Here is a 24,987-nt window from a genome sequence, read left to right as displayed (position 1 = left end):
ACTAGGATTATTTCTGATATATTAGCAACTGTATCCCCCTGGCACAGAACCTGACACATATTTGATGACTGAATGAATAAATGCTCCTCACACCAGTACTGGGAGGTAGAGCTGTTATTATTCCCATTTTATGGATGGCATCCCTGTGGCACAAAGCTAACTGTGTTATTTAGAATTCTCCAGGGAAACAAAACCTACAGGAGGCTATGTAAATATTAAGAAATTTATTATAGGAATTGGCTACATAACTGGGATGGTATTTTAGTTTGTTAAAGCTGCTTGAATGCAATATACCAGAAATGGAGGGGTTTTTAAAAATGGAACGTATTAAGTTGCAAATTTACAGTTCTGAGGCCCTGAAAATGTTAGGCACCAAAAAGAGGTTGCCTTCACTCAAGAAAGGCTGACGTCGTCCAGAGCACCTCTTTCAGCTGGCAAGGCATGTGGCTGGCTTCTGCTAGTCCCTTGCTCCTGGGCTCCATTGCTTTCAGACCCTGTTTCCTGTGGGGGCTTCTCATTTGACTTCTCTGGGGCTGAGTTGCATCTCTTGGCTTCCTTTGGTTCTCTCCAGATCCTGGTTTGCTTAGCATCTCATGGGAAGGCCCATGGTGTTGTCTGCTGGGTTCTGCATTTCCAAATATCTGGGTCTCATGTTTGGCTCTGTCAGCTGCCCAAGCATCTACATCTAGGTTTCTCCAATAGTTTCCCCTTTTAAAGGACACCAGTAAACTAATCAAGACCCAACTTAAATGGGTGGAGTCACATCTCCATCTCACTGAAAGGTCACACCCATAATTGAATACTCAATTGGAGGTTATTTTCATGCATTATATCGACATCCCTTTTTTAGTTTTAGTATATTAGAATAACTAGAAGGAAATACCTGAAACTGTTGACCTTCTAATAGCCTTGATGCTTGAAGATGATAGTGTAATTATATAGTTTTTACAGGGTGACCATGCAATTGTGAAAACCTTGTGACTGATGCTCCCTTCATGTAGTGTATGGACAGATTTGTAAAAGTAAGGACAATAAATAATTTAATATTGGGGGGTAGGGGATATGGGATGCTTGGAGTGTTCTTTTTTATTTATCTTTTATATTCTTATTTTCATTTATTTTTGGAATAATGAAAATGTTCAAAAATTGATCATGGTGATGAATGCACAGCTATAGTCTGATACTGTGAACCACTGATTGTACACTTTAGATGATTATATGGTATGTGACTATATCTCAATAAAATTGCAATAAAAATAATAATAGGATGGTATATGGGAAAAAATAATATGTAAACTATAGACTACAGCAAATATTAGAATTTTAATATTCTTTCATCGTTGTAACAAAAGGTTCTACAGGAATGTAAAGTGTCAACAATAGGGGGTATATGGGAATGCTGTAATTTTTACATGATTTTCCTCTAAACTTACAACTTTTCTAGGAAAAATCAATAAAAGTAGACACCTGGAAAAACACACTTACTAGATGGTGAAAAGTTACATAAGTAGACAATAATCCATCAAGCAACAAGAAAAATGAAGTAAAAACAGCCAATAGATTTATTAAAATGGGACATTAAAAATATTCAGACAATGCAAAAGAAGGCAAGAAAAGGAATGTAAAAGAATGAAAAACTGAGGAGAGAGGCAGAAAACTATATAATTGTAGAACAAAAATTGAGCCATATCAATAAATAATTATATCAAATGAAAATGGCCAAATTCCAGTAATTCAAATAGGTTTTTAAAATGGATAAAAAGGAACAAGACCCAACAATATGAAGTCTAAAAGAAACCCACTTTTTAAAGAGACTAAAAAGATGAGGTCAGTTGGAGCTGCCAAACAAAATTTGGAAAGCATTTATATTGTAAAGGACGTGTATCTTAAAAAAACAAAGTCTTAAAACTCAACAATAAGAAAATAACTCAATGTAAAAAAAGGGGGCAAAAGATCTAAACAACCAATTGACCAAAGAAGATACACAGATAGCAAATAACCATACAAAAATATGCAATACATCATTAGGAAATTGAAATTAAAACTACACGATATCACTATATATCTATTAAAATGACCAAACTCCGAAACACTGACAACACCAAATGCCGGTGAGGGTGTGGGGCAACTGGAAGTCTCAAACATTGCTAGTGGGAATGTAAAATGGTACAAACCATAGAATTGCACAAACAAAGCACAGCCCTTAATGTAAACTGTGGTCTTTAGTTGATAGTAACGTATCACTATTGGTTCACCTATTTTAACAAATGTATCACATTAATGCAAGATGTGAAAAATAGGGAAAACTTCAGGGAGAGGAGTTAAACGAGTCCCTATAAAAGTAAAAACTGAGCGATAAGGAGTGATAATAGATAATAAAAATTAGGAACAGTTTGTGGAATAATGAGTTTGCCTTCTTCCATTTGAATTGGGGAGAGCATTGATACTATTTATACTGCATATTACTTAAATGTAAGGAAATAACTTCTCTTCTTTATGTTGGTGGAAGGAGCTAGAAATGTTATTTCTGAGAACAGAGGTGAAAATCTCTTTAGGGCCCCATGTGGGACCGATTTATTCCCTTTAACTGTGTTCTCCCTTTAAACAATGAAGAATTGCTTATTTTCTCTCTTTAGAGGGAGAAGTAGGCAGATTTGCAAATGGCTCCCGAGGGTTGTTTCAACTCAAGCCGATGGTGAATGCGTGGATGTTTGTCTTTGAGGTTCACTTGCCTTTCTCTTGATTCCTGTTGGCCACATTTCCTAAAATGTATCCCAACATTTACTGACCTCCAACATTTAACAAGATCTGGGACTTCTCATAGAGCTTAGTATTTCTGCTGATTATGTAAAACATACTATTTCATTATGTGAGTAGGGGCAGGGGCTTTTTAAGATTAAATGTGAGAATATTTCAAACCCCATTGGTCAAATTCCAGATACCTTTCAAGGATCATAACTGTATATAGTATTTTTGTAGCCTGGTTATTGCAACTAAAATGACATAATTATAATTCATTAAATGTGCTTTTAAGCATGAATTTTTAATGGCTGCATTCTAGTTCATACTGTGGAATTACCCTAAATCAATCTCATTATTTCTCTTTTGTAAGATATTTAGATTGTTAATAATTTTCTTTAATAATGCTATGGTAAACATACTTGAAAAATTCTTATTCATACTCTTTTTCCTTAAAAGAGACTATTAGAATTGGAATTATTTGGTTAAATGATAAGAACATTTTAAAGAACAATATTATATTGCCCATCTCCAGGCAGGTGAACAAAATTAAAGAAAGAAAGTTAGATGCAGCCCATAGAGTGACGAAGTAGAACTTCACATAAGTGCTGATTGTGACAATATTAGTCCCAAAGAGCTTGCCCAAAGCACAATAGGAACTAATGGTGTGCCAAGGTGTTGTCTGGCAAAACATTGGGATCCAAATCTGCATTTCTAAACAGAATTGTATGTCTTGCTGGATCAGAAGTTAAAAAGTCCAAAAAATAAGCCAGCTCTTAAAAAATAAATGATACAACTTCGAAGGCCAAGTTGGTTTGGAAGCAATGCGGGTATTAAGTAAATCAATTTAAAGGTGCGAGTCTAAATAGAAACTGTTTGTGGGGTTAGACCTGCCTTGTCTTTAATTTTTCTGCTTGCAGAAAAAGGCAGCTGAAGAGAAACACCTAATATTTTTGGCTCTGGCTGTCAAAAAAAATAGGAAAGAGGTAAATTAAGCCCATAATTTAAGATCTTTCTAAGAAACTGTCTTGGTATACAGAAGATGGATTAATTAGAGAGAAGGATAAATGGTTGTAATTAATTGCTCAAGTTTCTTACAATTCTTATATAGGAATTAGATGAAACTGATGTCTGGTTAGGGATATCAGGACTAGACTTAGAAAAGTGAAATAGAATAATGCAAATCCAAATGCTAAAATTGAAATTTTTACTCAACTTTTCTTTAATACATGTTCTGTTGGCAGTTGACTTTGATGTGGTATTGAAAAAAAGAGAGTTATTTTCATAATATTTTAAGCTGGGAATAAATGATGGGAAGAAGTGTAAAATTCTGACACACTTTGTTGTATCAAAGGGTTCTAACTCCACTTTTTTTTTGGCACAGGCAGGCTCTAGGAATCGAACCCGGGTCTCCAGCACCGCTTCTAACTCCATTTTAATCTAAAATATATAGTGCCTCCTGGATCTATGTCAAAATGGCTTGGGGTTTCTCACTGTACATTCTAGAAGAATTGTATATTGAAAAATAGAAAGGAAAGTTGTTAAAATGACTTATGGATTTATTTTAAAAAGTATTTGTTTTATACATTGGATACCTTTTCTTAAAAATCTGGAATTAATCCAGTTAAAATGCTATGTTCAAACAGATTAAAAGGCTCCAGTTCTTTTCTAAAAATATAAATCTCCTCCTCCTATAATTGAAACTATTTTTGCAGTCAGAGGTTCTAGTTACTTTGTAAAAAAACAGTCAAGTTTTTATTTACCTTTAGTCAAAGATATTTAAGAATTTTATCTTTAGACAGATTACATATTGGATGAAAAAGAGACACAACTCATCTATTATACATACATCTAATAGAATGTATGGTGTGTACATGTATTATGATCCTACTATATCATTATATCATCTGGCAAAATTGTTCAGGCAATAAAATAGGGCATAATAACCAGGATCAATAAGTCTAAATAAATTAATACAGATTATCTTCAACTCAGACTTTTTATTTAATAAATATATTAATTGAACATCTGCAGAGGGAATTTTTCACTCAATGAATGGATGACCTGGTATGAAATTTCATTTAATACCAAAATTCCATGGCATTACTCTGTTTTTTAAAAAGCTGACTTATTGTTTTGTTTTAATCTGTCCATGAATCATGGTTCCACTCTCAAAATAACACCATTCATATGCTAATAACAAATTTTCTATCAGTATTAGCAGTTTTAGAGTTTAATTTACCACTGCTCATTTATCCCGTCTTCAAAATACTATAGGACATAGTTAAATTACAAGAAGTTTGTATTCAAAAGTTCATTATAGATGTCTGGATATTGAAACACACCTTCCCAAAGATTTCCCATAACTGATTATATTCCCTGGCTAGATTATGTTTGCCACAAAAAACAGTGGCAAATAATGTTATTACAATAACACAATATAATAAAAATATAATCATAAATTAAAAACCCATGGCAACAAAACTGAATAATAGGGAAACTAAATTGTTTTTTAAACATAAATCTTGAACGGTTGTTGTTAGGTTTTAAACGGTAACCGACTGAAAAATCAGAGAAACTGAGTCCGAGTTTAAAAAAGTTTATTGTCCCAGGGCGAGGTTCCCGGGTCCGGGTGCTCAGGGTGCGGGCTGGGGAAGTCGCGCCCACCTGGGGGTGGTGGGGCTGGATATAGGCTAGGTAGTGGGGGTGCTGACGATGCCTACGGGGCCTCCTGTGGTAGGTTAGGAGTTTTGCACACTTTAGGGCCAGGGGCATAACTAGGGGGTGCATAGCTATGGGCCGTGTGCAGTGAGGGTCCTTTGTTTGTCAGGCCAGGTCCTGATTGGCTGAATTTGAACAGCTGTATGCCCGGATGTTCACTGGTTTTAGTTTGGGAGGGGGGTCTTCCAGCCAGAGGCTACCGGGTCAGGCCTTACAGTTGTGTTTGAAGAAAAACAAGCTTCAAGGAGGAAATGGGCAACTGGAGATATTTTGTTGAAATTCTGGAAGGGAATTCTAAAAGTACAGAATTTTGGACTTTAGAGTTTATATCTAAAAGGTAGAGTAATTTTGATTTTAATAGTGTGGCTCTGGTTAGTGGAATAAAGATTTAGGGGTCTAATGGAAATCCAGGTATCCTGAGTGTTGGTGGAGTGGTAGGTAGTCAGTGGTATGGGGATGTCGATTAGTCTGCAAGCCTGCTGTCCTGGGAATGAAGGACTGGAGGAATGGAAGCCAGGGAGTTTGGAAGTCAATTGTAGACCCTTGTTATTGGAACTGAGACTCTTAGCCAAAGGGATTGGTGGTTATACTAACGCCAGAGAAGCTGGTGGGGTGGGAGTGGGGGGGCAGAGTGGGGTAGAGTGGGGGTACGTATATGCCCTAGCAAAGAAGGATATTCTCTTCATTGTATGACAAAGGAAACACTAGAGGCCTGTATCATTGCACTCCTAATCGTCAGTGGGAATGCATGCATTTCAGTCACTCAGATATCTTCCTTCAAATTTTGCTCAGGGCAGCATATATTCCAAGTTCCTTAGCAACCATTGTGATTGTTAATAAAGCGTGAATGGTGAGAACCCACCCCAACCTCAGCAGACTCAAACAAGAGGCATCATAAGCTGGAGGAGCAGAAAAGCAGGAGAAGCTGGGAAGAAGAGAGCTGGGACAAATGACATGAGCATCAAAGAAAGGAAAATGGTGGTGGTAGCTAAATGAGGTATAATCCAGCTTTTGACCAAGCCATCAAATTTGATGGAAGTGGGATAGATAAAAAAGGGCACAAAAGGAAATCTTTGCCACTGAAGAGAGCACAGGCAGCATCTGGAACTCTTGCATAAGAGTAGGTGTCCTCGTAGGCTTGGGCTCTCTTAATTCGACAGGGTAGGGGTTCAGGGTCAGCATCCCTTCTGTATATGCTATCTGCCCTCTTAGTTTTTTTTTTTTTCATTTAAATTTTTATTGTAAAATATAACATAAATACAAAGCAAAGAAAGAAAAAAAGCAATAATTTTCAAAGCATACTTCAACAAGTAGCTAAAGAACAGATCCCAGAGTTTGTCATGGGCTACCATTCCACCATCTCAGATTTTTCCTTTTCACTGGTCCAAAACACTGGAGGCTAGGAGGAAGATTAATAAAACAATTCAGCAGCCATACTTGTCTGTTAAATCCCATTTTCTCTGTTATACCTCCTCCTTCTCCTATTTTAAAAAATATTTTTATTGACAAATCCTCACACACATACAGTTCATATATGGTGTACAATCAATGGTTCACAATATCCTCACATAGTTGTGTATTCATCACCATGATCATTTTCAGAACATTTGCATCACTCCAGAAAAAGAAAAAAAAAAAGAAAAAAGTTCATATATCCCATACCCCTCACTCCTCTCTCTCATTTACCACTAATATTTCAATCTACCCAATTTATTTTACCTCTTATTGCCCCTATTATTTATTTATTTTTATCCATTTTTTTTCTTGCTCATCTGTAAAAAACATGCAAACCTACAAGATCTCATGCCCTATTCAAGATTCCATGTACTTATGGTGTTCAATTGACCTGACCATACAAGTTAAATTAGGTCAAACACTACCCCAAAATATAAATTTTGCACCAAATAAACATCTCTCCCTTTAGTCTCACACAGAAGTTGAAGTTTTAAAATATGGACAATACCATCCTTTACCCTGTATTCTGATCTACCCAAGTCCTATCCAGATCAGCTTCCTTCTTATCTCTAGCTGAAGTCGGATCCCTTTTTCAACTTTTTAAGGTTCCTCTAAGGGGTAATGCTGACTTTCATAGCTTCAGAGTTCTAACTCTGAGTTCTCAGGTGTCACATAAATATCTGACGTTTCTGGGAACCAACAGGTTATATACAAACAGCTCAGTATCTCAGCATTTAGAAATAATAGTTACAACTCCTGAATATATGAGTGCTGTAAGAACTTACAATCTAGGACCCTTTACAAAAGGCCCAAACCTGATAACCCATGCTCTTGACTTCAGTTCACCGGATTTTTATATTACAGTTAGTCTATATGAGTGAGGCATGATAATACTTGTCTTTTTGTTTCTGACATTTCATTCAACATATAGTCCTTAGGGTTCATTCACCTGGTTGCATGCCTCAAAACTTTATTCTTTCTTGCAGTGCTCAGCAGTCCATTGCATAAATACACCACAGTTCCCCCTTCCATTCCTCCTTCTATTGTGAATTGCGAACACTGCCACCATAAACACCAGTGTGGAAGTGTCCATTCACTCAGTTCCTCCAGGTATACACTGAGCAATCGGGTTCCAGGATCATATGGCATCCCCACCCCTGGCCTCCTGTGGAATCACTACACTGCCCTCCAAGGGGCTGCACCTCTGTTTTCTTCCTGACATGGCCTCTTAGTTTTAAAGACATTCCCCAAAGCCTACTGGTAACCAAGCATTATTACAGGTAGAAACCAAGGGGGCTATATTTATTGTCATTAGTGTTCACATCCTCCTTTGTCTTCCAAGTCAGCATTACCTGGGGAAACAACTATCACCAGTGATTGCTTTCATAGAATAAAGACCTGGTCCTCACGCTTTAGTGTGTATTAGATTCAACTGGGGAACTTGTTAACTCATGTATTAGAAGGTGCCACCCCTAGAGTTTCTAGGTTAGTAAGTCCAAGTTGGGTTGACAATTTGCATTTTTAACAGGTTCCTAAGTGATGCTGATGCTGCTTTTCAAGGTACCACCATAGTTTATCCTTACTTGTTTAACACTAAAAATAACTTATAATATAGCTTTTGTAGGCTAAAAAGTCACTTTATTAGTTTAGAAACATAAATCTATTACAAATAACTAATAGAATAATGCTTTATGTGTCTATTTTATAAGCATATAATTTTCATGATTTCCAAAAATTTACTATTTGACTTTTATTTAAAATTTTAAAGGTTTTTATAAAACAAAGAACAAGATAACAAAATTTCGTGCTAGATGATCTTGGCAATAATACAAAGAAAATCATCATAATTTTTGAAACAAAAGGAGATACTGTCCCTGTAACAAAAACCAACAGAATAAAACAACTTGATGAATGTATTTTTTGCATTTCTTAAATTTAAAATAATCTATCTTAATTTATGAGAGATGATGATCAGGATTTCTTGGCTCTCTGGAAATTAAAAGTTAACTTGGATAGAGACAAATATATTTTTTTACTCTCACGTTATAATTTTTTTTTAATTTGGTGTATTTTACAATGTAGACCAGATTATTTTGTGTACCTGTGAAGATGAAAGAAGTTGAAGCAAGTTAGAAATAAAGTCAGGTAGTGGGATAAGCAAATACCTTGTTCCTTGAGATGCAGAAGGGAAAACAGCAGAATTGCTGTTCAAATGATTGAAGAGGTTTCATTGCATACAACAGTTAAAGTGTTTTTTCATTATCAAGGAAAACAGAATAATGCTTTGGAGAGATGATGGTGATGATGGTGAAGATGATGATGGTATTGACGGTAGTGATGGTGATGACAATGGTAAATGTATTTGTAAACCTACATGGAAATGTGTAAAAAAGGTCAGTGACAGATACAGAGGTATGGAAAGAGCCAGAGTGATACATGAAGAAATGTGCTGAACTGTGGGCACTGGCAGATATAAGTGAAGTGGCACAATATGTATATAATCCTGTCATGGTTAGGAATAGGTGTCAACTTGGCCAAGTTGTGGTACCTGTTCATCTGATTGGGCAAGCGCTGGCCTGTCTGTTGCAATGAGGACATTTCATAGGATTAGGTCATGATCACGTCAGCTACATCCACAGCTGATTCCATTTGTAATCAGCCAAAGGGGAGTGTCTTCTGCAATTAGTGATGCTAAATCCAATCATGGGAAGCCTTTTAAGGAGGACTCAGAGGAGACAGATTCCATTCCTGCTTTGGCTGTTGAGCCTCTCCTGTGGAGTTCATCCAGGCCATCCATTGGAGTCATCGGCTTCACAGCCTGCCCTGTGGATTTTGGACTCTGCATTCCTACGGTCACGTGAGACACTTTCATAAATTTTATATTGCAAGTGTTCCCTGTTGATTCTGTTTCTCTAGAGAACCCTAACTAATACAAATCCTGAGAAAGAAAGAAAAGAAGAGATGAGTATAATAATTTGGATCAAGAAGATCCTCAGCATTGGCTAGGAGGTCATCCATGTGCTTCATTGTATGAGCTGGAAAAATGGAGATAGGGCAGCACTGCAGATCAGTAGAACCTAAAGAAATGGGGAGTGTGCTAATATTAGATATATAGAACATTAACAAAAATGATCTTATCCCTGCAGTCGTTCAGAATACCTCTATTGAAGTAAATTGCATTGTCTCTTTGGATGTTGTATTGGTTTGTTACCAGTACAACCAATTGTTGCTGAATTGCAACATACCAGAATTGGACTGCTTTTTTTTTGTATGCTGTATGGCGGGGACACATTTCATTATGGTTCCATGTGAGCATTCCGTTATTGCAGCACCATTTGTTGATTTGGTTGTTTGGTTAGTTGGTTTTTGTTTGCTTGTTTTGCTTGCGTGCTTGATTTTTGGGAACTGCACGGACCGGGACTCGAACCCAGGTCTCCCATGGCAGGTGAGAATTCTACTACTGAAGTACCGTTGCACCCCCTTTTAATAAATTAAAAGGGAATTTATCAAGGTGCAGATTATAATTTTAAGGCTGTGAAACATCCAAATTATGGCACCAACAAGAGATTACCTTCATTCAAGAAAGACTGATGCTGATGTGGCCTCTCTCTCTAAGCCAGTTCAGCAGGTGGTGAACTCACTACAGGCTCTCCCCACTACAGGCGACATGACTCCCAGGGGTGTAAATCTCCTTGGCAACCTGGGATAGGACTCCCGGGATGAGCCAGGACCTGGTATCAAGGGATTGAGAGCCTTCTTGACCAAAAGGGGGAAAACAGAAATGAGACAAAATAGTTTCAGTGGCTGAGAGATTTCAAGCAGAGTCAAGAGGTTATCCTGGAGGTTATTCTTATGCATTATACAGATATCCCTTTTTAGTTTGTGGCATATTGGAGTGGCTGGAGGGAAGTACCTGAAACTGTAGAGCTGTGTCCAGTAGCCTTGTTTCTTGAAGATGATTGTATATGATATAGCTTTTATGATGTGACTGTGTGATTATGAAAACTTTGTGTCTGATGGCTTTTTATCCAGGGTATGGACAGATGAATTAAAAAATATGGTTAAAAAATAATAATGGGGGAACAAAGGGTAAAACAAATTGGGTAGATAGGAAAACCAGAGGTCAATGAGAGGGAGGGGTAAAGGGTATGAGATGTATAAGTTTTTTTTCTTTTTCCTGTTTATTTCTTTTTCTGGAGTGATGCAAATATTCTAAAAAATGATTATGGTGATAAATACACAACTATGTGATGATATTGTGAGCCACTGATTGTATACCATGTATAGAATGTGTGTGTGTGTGAAGATTTGACAATAGAAATGTATATATATAAAAAAAGAAGAATAAAACTACAAAAAAAAAAAGAAAGGCTGATGCCATCTGCAACACCTCTGTCAGCTGGGAAGGTACTTGGCTGGCATCTGCTGGTCCTTTGTTCCTGGACTTTGTTGCTTTAAACCTCTGCTTCCTGTGGGGATTCCTCACTTGGCTTCTCCAGGACTGGGTTTTATCTCTTGGATTCCCTTAGCTCTCTTCAGGTTTTGACTTGCTTAGCAGCTCACGGGAAGGCACATGAGGTCTGCTGAGCCCTGCATATCCCAACATCTGGGTCTCACACTGGCTCTGTAACTTCTGTTGCTTCTGCTCTCTGAGCATCTGCATCTGAGGTTTCCCCAAAAGGTTTCCCCTTTTAAAGGACCCTAGTAAAATAACCAAGACCCACCTTGAATGGGTGGAGTCACATCTGTATCCAACCAAAAGGCCACACCCACAATTGTGTGTATCACATCTCCATGGAAGTAATCTAACTAAAAGGTCACACCCACAGCTGGGTATGTCACATCTCCATGGAAACAATCCAATCAAAGTTTCCCACCCCGAGCAATAAGTCTGGCCCCATGAGACTGGATCAGGATTGCTTTTCTGGGGTACATAATTGTTTCAAACTGACACAGATGTTCATCTCCTTCATTAGATTGCTTCAAAGCAGGAACTTGCATTTCCATTAAATTTTAGCACAGTATCTGGCATAATATAAGAGCCTAATAAATGTTTATATAAGTTGAATTGAATTATATTTTATTTTCATAGGCCTGATAAACTTAAAATATTTAATTATCTCTGCCCTACACATAAAATCAACTGTTTGCATTTTTTTCTGCACTGATTTTAGTCACCCATATATTTAATTAGTATTTACAAAGCTCAAAATGTTATAACAAATAGATTTTTTATCCAGTTATATAATAAATATTTTATTGACAGACTGCCATGACCAAAAGTTCTGAGAATACAGCACTGAATTCTTCATCCTCATGGAACTTCCATTCTAGCAAAACACTAGGGTTCCACCAGATTCTAGTGATATCTTTATAGTCCCTTTTTTAAAGAAACAAAAATTGCAGACTCCTTTAAAATAAACTCCCCAGTGTTTACTTCTCACATTTACATTCTACAACTTCGAGTGAATAGCCAGATCTGTTTCTATTTCGACTAAATTCATCCTAAAGTGTCCCATGGTTGGGTTCCTTAAATGTTAACTCTAAATGGTTACCCCTTTTAGATCACTCCCCGCACACACCCTCCTGGCCATCACCACCAAGCACACGCCCAGTGCAGCACCTGGCTCTAGGAACAGTGTGTAAGCCTATGGTCTCTCATAGACTGAGTTTCCCCGTATCGTTTCCTACCTCAAACATTCAGATTCTAACATCTGTAGTTTACGTCTTCAAAAACACAGAATCTAATTTATGTTCATTCCCTGGTCAATGAGATTGGCAACTATGCCCCACGCCCCTGGGAGGAGGGGTCCCTCAGTGACCCCACAAGACCTTATGCCAATCCTTCTGGGGGTTCTTTCATTGAACAAGGACTTAACCTTCAAGGGCACCCCCAACCCCTGGCCTCATGGGCTCTTCCATCAACTTGCGCCTATTGAAATGTTGGGTCAGTAATTCACGTGTTTCTCTTTTCCTAACAGCTTTTTTTTTTTTTTTTCATATTTGTTTTGATTCTTCTTTCTATGAGACTCTGCTATTGGGCAGGGCTCTCTATCTGTTCTCCAGGGTTTATTTTCTTTTTGCCCACATCCTCCCTAAGAGAGGTTTCAGGCTACCTCATCCTCCAAAGTTCCCATGTTGGCGTGAGAGCCGTCAAGCCATCAAGCCAATAATTGCATTGGTCACATCCTTGTCTCCCTCTGATTACACCACACGGAATCTCCTGGCACCACTGATAGTCTGGCCTCTCGGTCACCCTTGACCACAAATTGAACATGGCATTTCTCTCCAGTTTGGCTTCTCTGATGATAGCATAGTTGGCACTGATCCTGAGCACTGTGCGTGATGGTCTTGGGGAGTGGAAAAGTGCCCTGGGAAAGAACTAGCTTCCTGGCACAATGCCACTAGGAAATTACCCCTTTAGGAACAATCTCTCTCGGGTGTTTTCTTGTTTCTCTCCTGAGAAATGTTTCTCGCTAGCAGACTTAGGCTAAGAAACCAAAGGCCATGCTTCAAAACATCTTCCCTCCAGTCACTGCTTTCCCAGAAGAGAAGCCATGCAGGAATTGCCAGCCTTCAGTACTTTTCTGTCCATATAGGTATCCTTTCTACTTGGATTTTGTTGGCAAGCTAGTGTGAGCCTACTCTATCCAAAGGATGGAAACAGAAGTAGAGGGTAGGGGTTTTTTTTTTTTTTGAAGGAAATGATGTGATTGAAAAGCACTCAGAAATGTTAAAAAAGAAACACACCAATTAGGAAAATTTAAACGGGGCAAATGGAATTGCCATTTAAGAATCTAAGAATTGCCATCTAAGAATTGGCCAGAGAAGGAGTCAGAGATGACTTGGCTTAAAAATACTGTCAGCACCCAGGGAGTTACAAGATCTTTAAGGAAAAGGACTTGAGCAACAAGCAATTTGAGGACCCTGGGGCCACAGGGCCAAGAAAAGATGAACCCCATAATGGAAAACAAAACCCATGTGGAAGATCTGGTCATGGATTGGTGTGGGATAATCATACTTAAAGAAGAGCTAATATTTATTGATATCTGCTGTCTTCACAGCAACCTTTAAAAGTTTATTACTGTTTATATAGTTATTTTATAAGATGAAAGATAATGAGCTGAATGTTATGTGACTAACCCAATGCTACAAAACTGCTAAACCAGAATTCAAACCTGAGATAAGGTGATCAACTTTTTAGAGAGTCAACCTGAGACCCAGCCATACCAAACACAAAGAAGACAACAATGTGATATATAATGGATAATTATCAAATATGCACTATTAACATAAAAATAGAGGTGTTTCATTTGAAATGATATATTTTATACTTATTTTCTCTTACATAAATGCTGCTATTTAAACAAATCAACAGTAAGACTAAAGAATGGCAATAAGTAGTAAATAATAGTAGGACTAATTATACAAACGATATGTATAATAAAAACGAGTATTTTTGCAATTTTCCTTTAGTCCCATAATTCAGTAAGATATTTTTCCTATTACTGGTTCCTTTCCCAATAATATTTCTCTGAACTGCAGACTTTAGGGCATTCTTCTTTTCTTTTGTGTAGTTACAGGTAAATTGAATATGGTCAAATATAAAATTCACTTTGACTTGCAGCTCTAATGTTACCAGGATCAGATTATACTGATTCTTGGTATCAGACATGCAGCTAAATATCCTCTGAACAAACACATTTGAGCTTTGAATGCTTAGGATTAGCCTCATTAGTAAGGGCAGGTGTTTAGAATTGTAGAAATTAGTATTCAGATTTCAAAAAAAAAGTCCATTCCCTTTGTATCTCCATTGGTAGATTTGTCATTTGGGTCCTTTTCGCCTACAAATTCACCAGAGAGACTAGCCATATCTAAATGCACATCATTTCTAAACACTATGAAGCACAGTGAATGTCACCCTAAGTCATACCTTTTGTTACCAGGGAAAATCATTTTACAGAACAGATGTAAGTTGATCTTGTGAAATCAAAATTGGGATTCAGTAAAGAAATTAAGAAAGTTTAATCTGGCTGCCCCTGGCTAGGGACATTTTTCACTTTGTAGTTCTGAAGTAGTCTTTTTTCCTTCAAAACAAGGAAGTTTTGCTTTACGAATTCTATAATTTACAGTTAATATTGAACAACTCTGGTTCAGTCAGTTCATTCTTTTTCTTGGCCCCTTCTGGTGTCTTCAAAGACCAACACACAATTTTGGAGAAACAGCATATTAATTTGCATTTCACTGTAACCTATTTCTGCATTCCCATCCTCGGAGCGCTTCCAAATTAGAGAAGGACATCCTTTTTGTCCCATACTTTGAAAGTATGATTTTATAGCAGGCCCACATTTTAACACCTTTTCCATGTGCAGGAACAATAGTAGCCACCTTGTAGGTACCTGTGTAAGGAGGTTATCTCCTTCCATGTCTAAATGTCAAAAGTTCTATTAATTTCTTCTGCACATTTTGAGGAAACTGAAATGTGACCCAAAGCTCTCATTATGTAAACTAGGCAAATCACATTGCATTCTAGCAGGTTTCTATACAAGGTATGCAGGACATTTATAAGGCAAGATCTTTTTATTTTCTTTGGTAAAAAAATCATAGACTAAGTGAAAACTGCCAAAATTTACATTTGCACAATGTAATTATTGCCAAATAAGGAGAGAGATGAGCAAAATGTCGTTTGTATTGGGGCAAGTTATCAACAATCTATTTTTTTTTAATGTTTTCTGTCATTTCATCAAGCTCTTTTACAGAAATCGAGAGGATGACTTGAAATGCAGTGGTTCAAATCAAAGTCCCTGAGACCTGAGAGGACTTTATTGCTGCCACAATCTGCCTTGTGACTTGGTAGAAAGCACGGAGCAGGTAAGATCGGACGGAAACAGCACTTCTCCATAAGGGGCTAATGTATCTGTTTCTAAACTATTCCCTGAGTTTTTTCATTAGACATATTAATTGTCTTCTCTGAATCAAAAAATGTAGTTGTATTCATAGAGCAATCAACAGAATGACCTAATATCCCATGTTCATTGGTGTGGTATGACCAAGCTATTCAGCAGTCGCTATTTTTTTTTTTTTTTTTAACCAAGTCTTGGTGCCTTTTCGTTGGAAAGACAACGAAAGCTTTGATTCATTTAAAAGTACTTTCCTGACTCATTCTGGACTTGCAAAATTCAGCCTCCATATGTGTTTTCTTATTTGTTCCCTTCTCCACCATGCCCAAACCCAAGCTGTTTTCTGCCTACAGTATTGACCATTTGGCATAATAAACAGTGGTGCTTTCAGCCTCTGTTTTGGGGGCCACTATATGGATAATTTACCTTCCCCCCCAAGTTTTGCATCCATCACTGAAAACAGGGATTTTTTGTTTTGGAGAGGGATTTCCAGGAACATAGATATTTAAGTGCTAAAGACAGATCTGGGCAAATCAGGAGTGTTGACACCCTAAACCTGGACGGGCTCCATGTTGCCTTTTACCATATGATGCTGGTTTCTCCTCACAGAGCTCGGATCTTCCGGCTGCCCAGCCACACCTCCACCAGCCGGAACTGACATTCAAACCGTGCTTAGGCTTTGGTCAAGCATCTCTTTCACTCTGTTGACCCAGACCGAACAGTGCCCCCTAAAATGAGGGGTCAATGAGTCACACATAAATGCAAGGCATACCTTTCACAGTCCAAGCAACTTTATGAACAGGAGAGTTGCATTAGCATGAATTACACTTCTTTGGGACACAGTGAATACAGTGTAATATTTGTTTAGAACAAAAGGACTGGTGATGAGAATCTATAAACAATGTCATCTTTGACATTTATAACAAATTTGAAGAAGAAAATTGAGGTATTTCTGAATTAAGCATTTGCAAGGTTTGAACTGCAATTGGAAGATTGGCAGATTCAGGTTTATTTTAAATAAGACCCTCTGTTTTAGACCCCAGAATGGTTGTTGCAAAGTCCACATTACATCTGGAATGTAAATTTTAAAATGTTTGTTAATTATTTCTGCATAAAATGTAAAATTATAATGCTGCCAATAGTTGTGTTAGTCAATAATAAAAGAAAACTATCTGCTTAGTTTCTCAGATTTTATGGGTATACATTTTCAAAACCAATGAACTCTGATCCCTACCTCACAGAGTACAGCTGATATTTGCTTACATAGAAACAGTCAAACTGATTGGGTGTGCATTTCTTTCCTGGGTTGGACTTAATGTAAACATCTGGCTTCCATTCTTCTCTTGCTGTTTGTCAGCAGCAAAATGATTATTACCTAATAAAATAATCCTGGCATATTAGGAAATGCCCTGTGAGGGGGTGTATATTAACATATAAACACCCCCATATACTTGCACACACTTCTAAAATAGAGCTGCCTGCTCTTTGTTTATATATACAATGCAATTCAATTTAGGCTACAACTTTGCTTTTGTTTACTTTGACATTCCTGTCATTCAACAGCATCTCTGAGTTTCATAGAACTGGACTGAAACATTTTTCTTCATGTTTTATATAGGAATCTATCCATTACCCCAAATCTTTTTCATCATTCTCTGAACCTATATATTACATGCCACCGAATTTCATGTTTTAATTTACATGCTTCAGGTTTCATAAATATACTTTCCACGCTTACATTTCTTAAAAACTTCACCTAATTGTGGATTAGCTTTATCTCCTTGTCACCTACTGGGAATCCACTTATGTTTCCCACATTCATGTAGATGAAAATACTGAAATTTGTGCCTTTCGTTGAAAAGCACAAATCTTGGTAGCTTAGTTAAGTGCAAGTAGAATTTGCATTTTTCTTTTTTTCTGAGGAACTAGCTCCTTGTATACCAGTTTTAAGAATGTAAGGAAATAGCAGGCTATTCTTTGCCAGCGGAAGTCCAATTTCCTTAAGTTAGCATTTAAAGCCATCCAAGGTCAATTCCCACACGATTTTTCCAACCTCAACTCCTCCCTTTTCCCAACATTATTTCATGTTCTCAGAATTGTCATTTTCCCCAAATACCTGTTCTGGTGTTTCTGTCTTTGATTTCTTATCTCTGGAAGTTCTCTCATCATTTCCACCTCCTTGATCCTCTCCTCTCTTTTAAGCACAGCTCAAATATCACCCTTTTAATGTTACCTTCCTTTCACCTTGGCAAGTACATCGGAGCCACTATTACACTCACTACTTGTCTGTGGCACTTCCCCCGATATGCTCTGAAAAACGATTTGTATTTTTAGCCATATCGTTCTTACTGGAGGGGAAACCTTTCAAAGACAGAAATTCTGAACCGTTCATTTTAGTCCAGCCCACTCAAGAAGTGTTTATTGGAAGAATTAATTCCAATTCCAATCTCTTTCCTTATTTATTTTTGGTTCTTACAAATAAGGAATGAATTGAAAAGGCAATGAAATTACTCTCATCGAATCCTTCCAGCTGCTCTTGAACCTTTGAAGGACTACTAAACTAGTGATCCCTTACTTATCCTTTTCGGTTTCCTCAGAGTTCTGCTACATGTCTACTTGGCGTATCATTTCCATTTTAAATTGCTCTTCTCCAGGTCTAGAACTGGCTCAAGTTCATCGATTCCACTAACACCTGAATCTTTGTTTTCAGTTTCTTTTATCTTATCTAGTATCTTTCTCATGGAGTCAATCTCTATCACCTCTGACACAGGATGGCAGTTTCTCCCTGGCAGTCTGCTTCCCCTTCCTAAAGACATCAGCAAAACTATGCACAGTGGCCTGGCCCTTGCAGGCAGTGACCACATCAGACCCATCTTTATGCCCCCTGTAGTGACTCACAGTACACAGTAGTCAGTAAACACTCGATTATTTTTGGTTAAAAACAAATGGATATTATGCATTATATAGATATCCCCTTTATAGTTTAAGGTGTATTAGAGAAGCTAAAGGGAAGTGCCTGAAGCTGTAGAGCTGTGTTCCAGTAGCCATGTTTCTTGAAGATGACTGTATAATGATAAAGCTTTTGCAAAGTGACTGTGTGATTGTGAAAACCTTGTTCTGATGCTCCTTTTATCTATGGTATGGACAGATGAGTTAAAAAATATGGATTAAAAATAAATAATAGGGGAAACAAATGTTAAAATAAATTGGGTAGGGGGAAATACTAGTGGTCAATGAGAGGGCAGGGTAAGGGATATGGAATATATGAGTTTTTTCTTTTTATTTCTTTTTCTGGAGTGATGTAAATGTTCTGAGAAATGATCATGGTAATGAATATACAACTATGTGATGATATTGTGAGCCACTGATTGCACACTAAGTATGGAATGTTTCACATTAACACTGTTCCTGTTGTATGTGGATTGGTTTTATTAATTAAAAAAACAAACAAACCAAAAACAAATGGACAGATGACAAATGGATATGAACTATTCAGTCCTATACATTAATTTAATCATTTTCTACTTTAGATATACAGATCTTTTATTCTTCTCTTCCGTGTATATATTACTGCTTATGACTCTCACTCATACATATTGGATTATCTTTACCTTCCTAAATATGTCTTGTGTCTGGAGTAGATTGCTTTTACCTGTAACATTTTTATGATCATCCCAGTCAAAACAAGCAGCAGTATACAGACAATGCAGTGTAGTAGTTAAAACTGTGTCTCTCAAATCAGATGGACCTGGGTTTGAATCCTCAACTTTATGACCTGTTGTTTTATTATCTTGGATAACTTATTAAGCATTTTTAACCTTTTTTTTACTTAGCAGCAACTGAGGATAATGTGGAGGTACACCTCATAGGATTCATGTGTGAAATAAACACTACATTGTGTGTACACTAGTTAGACTGCCTGTAACATATGAAGGGCCCCATAAATGGCAGTTGTTTTATTGTTGGTTGTTCTACAGGATTTCAGATTTTATTACGACATAGTCTGAGGATCCCTAAGACAATCTACCACACAAGTATCCCCTTCAGGATAATAAAAGTGCCCACAGGGATGGAGAGAGACAGAGAAGGTGCACAGAAGGAAAGATTTATGTTTTCTTCTTGGCTTCTTAACCACTTCTATGTATTCTTTATAGTACTTATCACTACGAGAGTTCAGTAATTAATTGATCCATCAAAATCTGAAAAAGACAAAAATTAGAAACCAGAAATAAATTAGTGCTTCCATCCATGAGCTCACTTTTTAATTTTATTATTATAGAAAGTTGATGGTAAGTATCTAAAGCCAGAGTTGCCTTTTTATGAGGGTTCATTCCAAATGAAGACATGGATGTATTTATCTCTGGTTTCGTTGCATAAATTTTGGAAGATAATAAACCACTTATATTAACATCAAAATATTCTTGCCTAGAGTTTGTAAAATTTGAATTACTGCAGAGATCATTTTTGAAAATTTTTAGCCCTTTAAAAATCTGTTGGGTTAAATTTATTGCATTAGTTCTGAAAGGCAGTTGCTTTTCTTTATGATGTCCTTGGAATTCTTAGGAGTAGTTTTAGCATGGCAGCTCGCTATGTAAAAGATTTCATTCTTCACTCCTAAGCTATCGATTATTGTCTCTTTTCTTTTCAGTACGAATCTATGATCTCCTAACTGGAAGTAGCTGACCACTTGCTAAAAGCAAAGAGGTCACACAACAGCTACATTGCTTTGAAAATAAAAGGAGCTGGTTTGGATTCTGTGTCTGACTGTAACCTCTGGGATAGTATGCCTTCACCTTGGAGATGAGGCTGCATTTCATTTCAAGTGTTGACAGAAAATAACCTCATTTTATTCAGTCAAAGTTCTCTTCATACTGGTTTCCCTAACTTGTTTGCCTCTGCCTCACATTGCACCCAAGCATTATTCACAGATCTGGTGTGAATCATTACTTAGCATTTAGCAAAGCCATCCACATTCCACTCTAGAGCTGTCACCATGAAGCCCACAGAGGAGGGGATGGGGAGCCTTCCAGTAACTGGGTGGAGAAAGGTGTGGGTCTGAGACCTTCCGTAACCATTCTAAAAGAAGTCATTTTAGGGGAATGACTAAATGTTGGGGGTGGGAGGGCCGGTGCCTTATTTTTAATTTTAAGGGGATTTACACCACATTCCTCCTCCTTAACAAAACAGTGGCAAAAATAAGGGCATTACCTGCCAACATTAACTGATGTAAAACAGACTTGTAGGACTCCTGCTATTGTCTAACCCGAAACTCCCCTCATTACACACACCATCCAGTGGAAATGAAGGATCCGATTTTTCTGTAAATGTCAGCCAAAGTCTGGTTTGTTTTTTCCCCTATTAGGATTTCAAAGGTTACTCAGACAATGTTTCACAGAAATTATAGAGAGATGGAGGTTTTGCTAATGAGAATATGATCTCTGAGACTTGCTTTTTATTATAGTGTTCTCATATGCAGGCTGCTATTGACTTGCCAGTCAATAGTTAACCTCTGAAGTCAGCATTGGACGTCTGGTTTCTATGTAAACTAACACCAATTTGTGGCCTGCAAAATGTGAAGCCAAAGACTAGCTACTTAAAGAAAAGGCAATTTTTTTTTTGACTGGAAAAGAACACTGCAAACCATAATCGGATGTGAAGAATTTTTCCTGTATTTAAAATAGCACTGTAGCATTTTACAGCTAATGAAGCATTCAAATAAAAGAAGCAGAGCAGATGATTGCTACTGCATTTTTTGTGTTATTTTATTTTATTATTTTTTAATTAGAGGAGTTGTAGTTTTACAGAAAATTCATGCAGAAAATACAGAACCTTCCTATACCCCCTTTACACCCACAGCTTTCCCTATTATTAAAGCCTCACATTAGTATGATTCCTTTGTTACAGTTGACAGAACAATGTTAATATAATTTAATAATTAATATAACTATAGTCTATATTTATATTAGGGTTCATTTTGTATTCTCTTAAGGGTTTTCAAAAACTTTTATTCTAATAACACATACAACTAAAATCCTTCCTTTTTATCTACTTTCAAATACACAATCCAGTGGTGCTAATTACATTCGCAGTATTGTGTTGATGTCACCGCTATCCATTACTAAAACTTCCCATCATCCAAAAGAGAAACTGTGTGCCCATTAACCATTCACTTTCCATTCTCCACCTCACCCGAGATCGTATGATATCAACGAGATGGTACAATATCTGTCCTTTTGTGTTTGACTTATTTCATTCCACATGACATCTTACAAGTTCATCCACGTGGCCGTATGTATCAGAACTTCATTCCCTTTTGCGGCTGAATAACTCTCCACTGTATGTATGCGCCACATTTTGTGTATCCATCAGAGTATACTAGTATCCTGTGGTTTGCCCCCAAATTCAGCTGTTTCAGAACAGTATCAATGTCATTGCCTCTGTTGTTAGAATGAGATGAAAACTAGTAAAGCAAATGCATGAAATCTGTCTTCACAATACACTCCAATAGGTTTTCTTGAACACAGTGTTCATACACTCTGACTGTCTTGGTTACTTGTGTTGCCCCACCTGGAATGTTGCTCCTTCCATTCCATCCAACTTACCCTTAACCATTTTTGATGCACCCATCATGTTTTAGCATCTACTTAAAGCCTAACCTGATTGCCTCACTTCTCATTATTCTTGCTTGCCTCAAATCCTAGAACACTGGTCAGTACCAATAATATTAGCACTGGACTGATTTTTTTATACACCTTGCCTGCCTGCCTAGAGGGTAAATTCTTTGAGTTCCTGAAGTGAGGCTGTTAAATGGGTCTTTCAGGTCCTTATCTTCTCCCCTTCCCACTGCACACACGATGAATGTCTAATGGAAAAAAGAGTCAAAAGATACTTAATGGTCATCTTTTCTAGCTTTTTGCAAGTTTCCCGGTAAAGGGTTGTTGAACACTCCTGGTAACCCAGAATTCTTGAATCATGGAGGCAGTTCATATGATTATAGTACAGCACTAACTGTTACAAATTTCTTCCCTATTTTGAACTAAACTCTTCTGCTTATTGTACTGAATGAAACATCACTGACAAGTACTTTAAAAGTTGTACTTTTAGGGCAGGAACACTGAGAGTAGACAACACATCTACATCTCTGCCGAAGACAGGGCTGACTATGCTGCGCCCTCCAGGATAAAATAAATATGAAATTAGATGCATTTTTAACCCACAAGTGCTGATTTGTTATTGTTTTTTTTTACTGTTACTGTCTTAGCTCTAGGAAAACATAGAAATGAGCACGTTATATGCAGAGAAAGGAGTTTCCTGTACTAGACATATTGAGAGAACATAACCTACAAAGCACTTTCAGCTACTGTAAAAAAGAAAAGCATTAAGCATAGGATAGAAACCATGAGGACACTATTTGGATGAAAATGATGAGGTTTTGTGAATTTCTTCATCTGAAGAAAAAAAACGATGAAAGTCAGGAATCAAGTGTACATGCTCTCTCATTACTTGCAATAGTAACTCTGAATGAAAAAAAATCATTAAATCATCTTTTTCATTCAGTCTAAATTTGTTCTTCTAATATAATTATATTCTTTTGTCACAATAAGCAGATCAGTGGCAAATGTTATGCTTCTTGATAAAGTTCAAAGAGATGCTAAAAACAAATAATGCAATAGCAGAATTTTTTGGTATGCTCTGTTTAACCAGCGAAGTAGCAAAATAGAGTGAAACAGTGAAATAGTGAACATATTTTTTGTAGTGTGAGATTTTTCATGGGTGTTGGTTTGACGCCAGAGAATTATTGTAAATTACCAGATGAATTTCCCAAATATTAATCCTCATATCATGTTCTCCCTTCAATAACAACAACAACAACAGAAAACCCATTCTGGAAATATCCATTAAGTTACACAACCCACTGAATAGAAGTTGACCAAGTACTCTACAAAGCTGCATATGTATCATAAAATTTCCTTACACAAAATGCTAGGGGGAAAGACAAGTAACTAAATAACTAGATGCAAATGCTGATGGGAGTTCATTTAGAGAATGTTGTAGAAAATCTCAGGGCCAGTGATTAATGCTTTCTTGGAAACAGCATATGTGGTTAGATATCACCACAGGGCTGTGGAGACTATTGCATTTTGTCTTTGAAATATTAGCTCATGATTTATAATATTTTCAGCATTTATAACCACCAATGTAGCATTCTGTTTCCTTAAGAAAAATCATAATTTTGCAACTTTTAGGTGAAACTGCTAAAAGGACCAACAATGAGAAACCAAAACGCCATAGTCTTGAATAAGGAAAAACTGTAGCATAGTGATGGAGTGTGCAAGTACCTAAAACTCTGTCCCTCTGTTTTCTTCAAAGGTGGCTGTGAATTGGAAGTGTGAGTAGTATTGTCTGAGTAAGTAGCCATGGCTTGAGGCAGCATCTTTCCCCTCACTTAATCCTTCTCACAGAGGTAATGGCTATTAGGTGATTTAACCAGGGGATGCATGATGTGATCACACACACGCATCAGTGACAGCGAGTCCTTGCTGCTGCTTTCTCTTAAATCTAGACCTCCTGTCATTCATTCATTAACTGCACAAAATCTCAAATGTTAGATAATTTGCCCAGGCTTCCAAGTCATTTTACCTGTACTGATGAATCCGGACGTGATTATGGCTGCACAGGGTTATCATCGTGAATGACAATGAAATCTATAGAAAGATGACAGGTAAGAATAAAACATCAGTAAGCGTAATAGCTGTGAATGGGCTAAATCCTCATGTAAAAATATTACAACCTTTAAGATCCAATTTTTAAAATAAGCTACATTTTTTTATTACTAGGGATAGATCACAGACAAGCAACCAAAAAGAGAATGGATGAAAATACACCATAAAAAAGACTATGAGTGGCAATATTAATAATTGAATAAATACGATTCTGCATGGAAAAAAAAACATTTAAAAGGACTGAGTATAACTATGAAGTAACAGACTTCATGGAAAGCAAGGCCTGTTGATAACTTCTAGCTTTCAAATCTGTGAGATAACCGATTCATTTGTCATTTAAATCAAACAGTTTGTGGTACTTATTATAGCAAACCTGGTAAATAAGACTTGGTGTATAAATAGATTCTTCTAATATTGCTTGCTATACAATTCTCAGTTAGAAGTTACTT

The 24,987-nt window shown here is 37.1% G+C and overlaps 1 long non-coding RNA gene across 2 annotated transcripts; it reads left to right on the top strand.

The window, feature by feature from the left end:
- The first annotated feature begins 6,327 nt into the window (after positions 1-6,327).
- Positions 6,328-24,753, top strand: LOC143686288 (uncharacterized). Of its 2 annotated transcripts, XR_013177001.1 has the most exons (5): positions 6,328-6,457; positions 8,444-8,475; positions 15,664-15,786; positions 24,186-24,537; positions 24,653-24,753. It is a non-coding gene; the product is annotated as an uncharacterized LOC143686288 (long non-coding RNA). The 2 variants fall into 2 exon arrangements; XR_013177002.1 differs by lacking the exon at positions 8,444-8,475.
- Positions 24,754-24,987: the final 234 nt, after the last annotated feature.

This window comes from Tamandua tetradactyla, chromosome 6, assembly GCF_023851605.1.
Source record: "Tamandua tetradactyla isolate mTamTet1 chromosome 6, mTamTet1.pri, whole genome shotgun sequence".
Taxonomy (NCBI): domain Eukaryota; kingdom Metazoa; phylum Chordata; class Mammalia; order Pilosa; family Myrmecophagidae; genus Tamandua; species Tamandua tetradactyla.
Note: the sequence above shows the minus strand (reverse complement) of the source record. Positions and strands in the feature narration are given on the sequence as shown.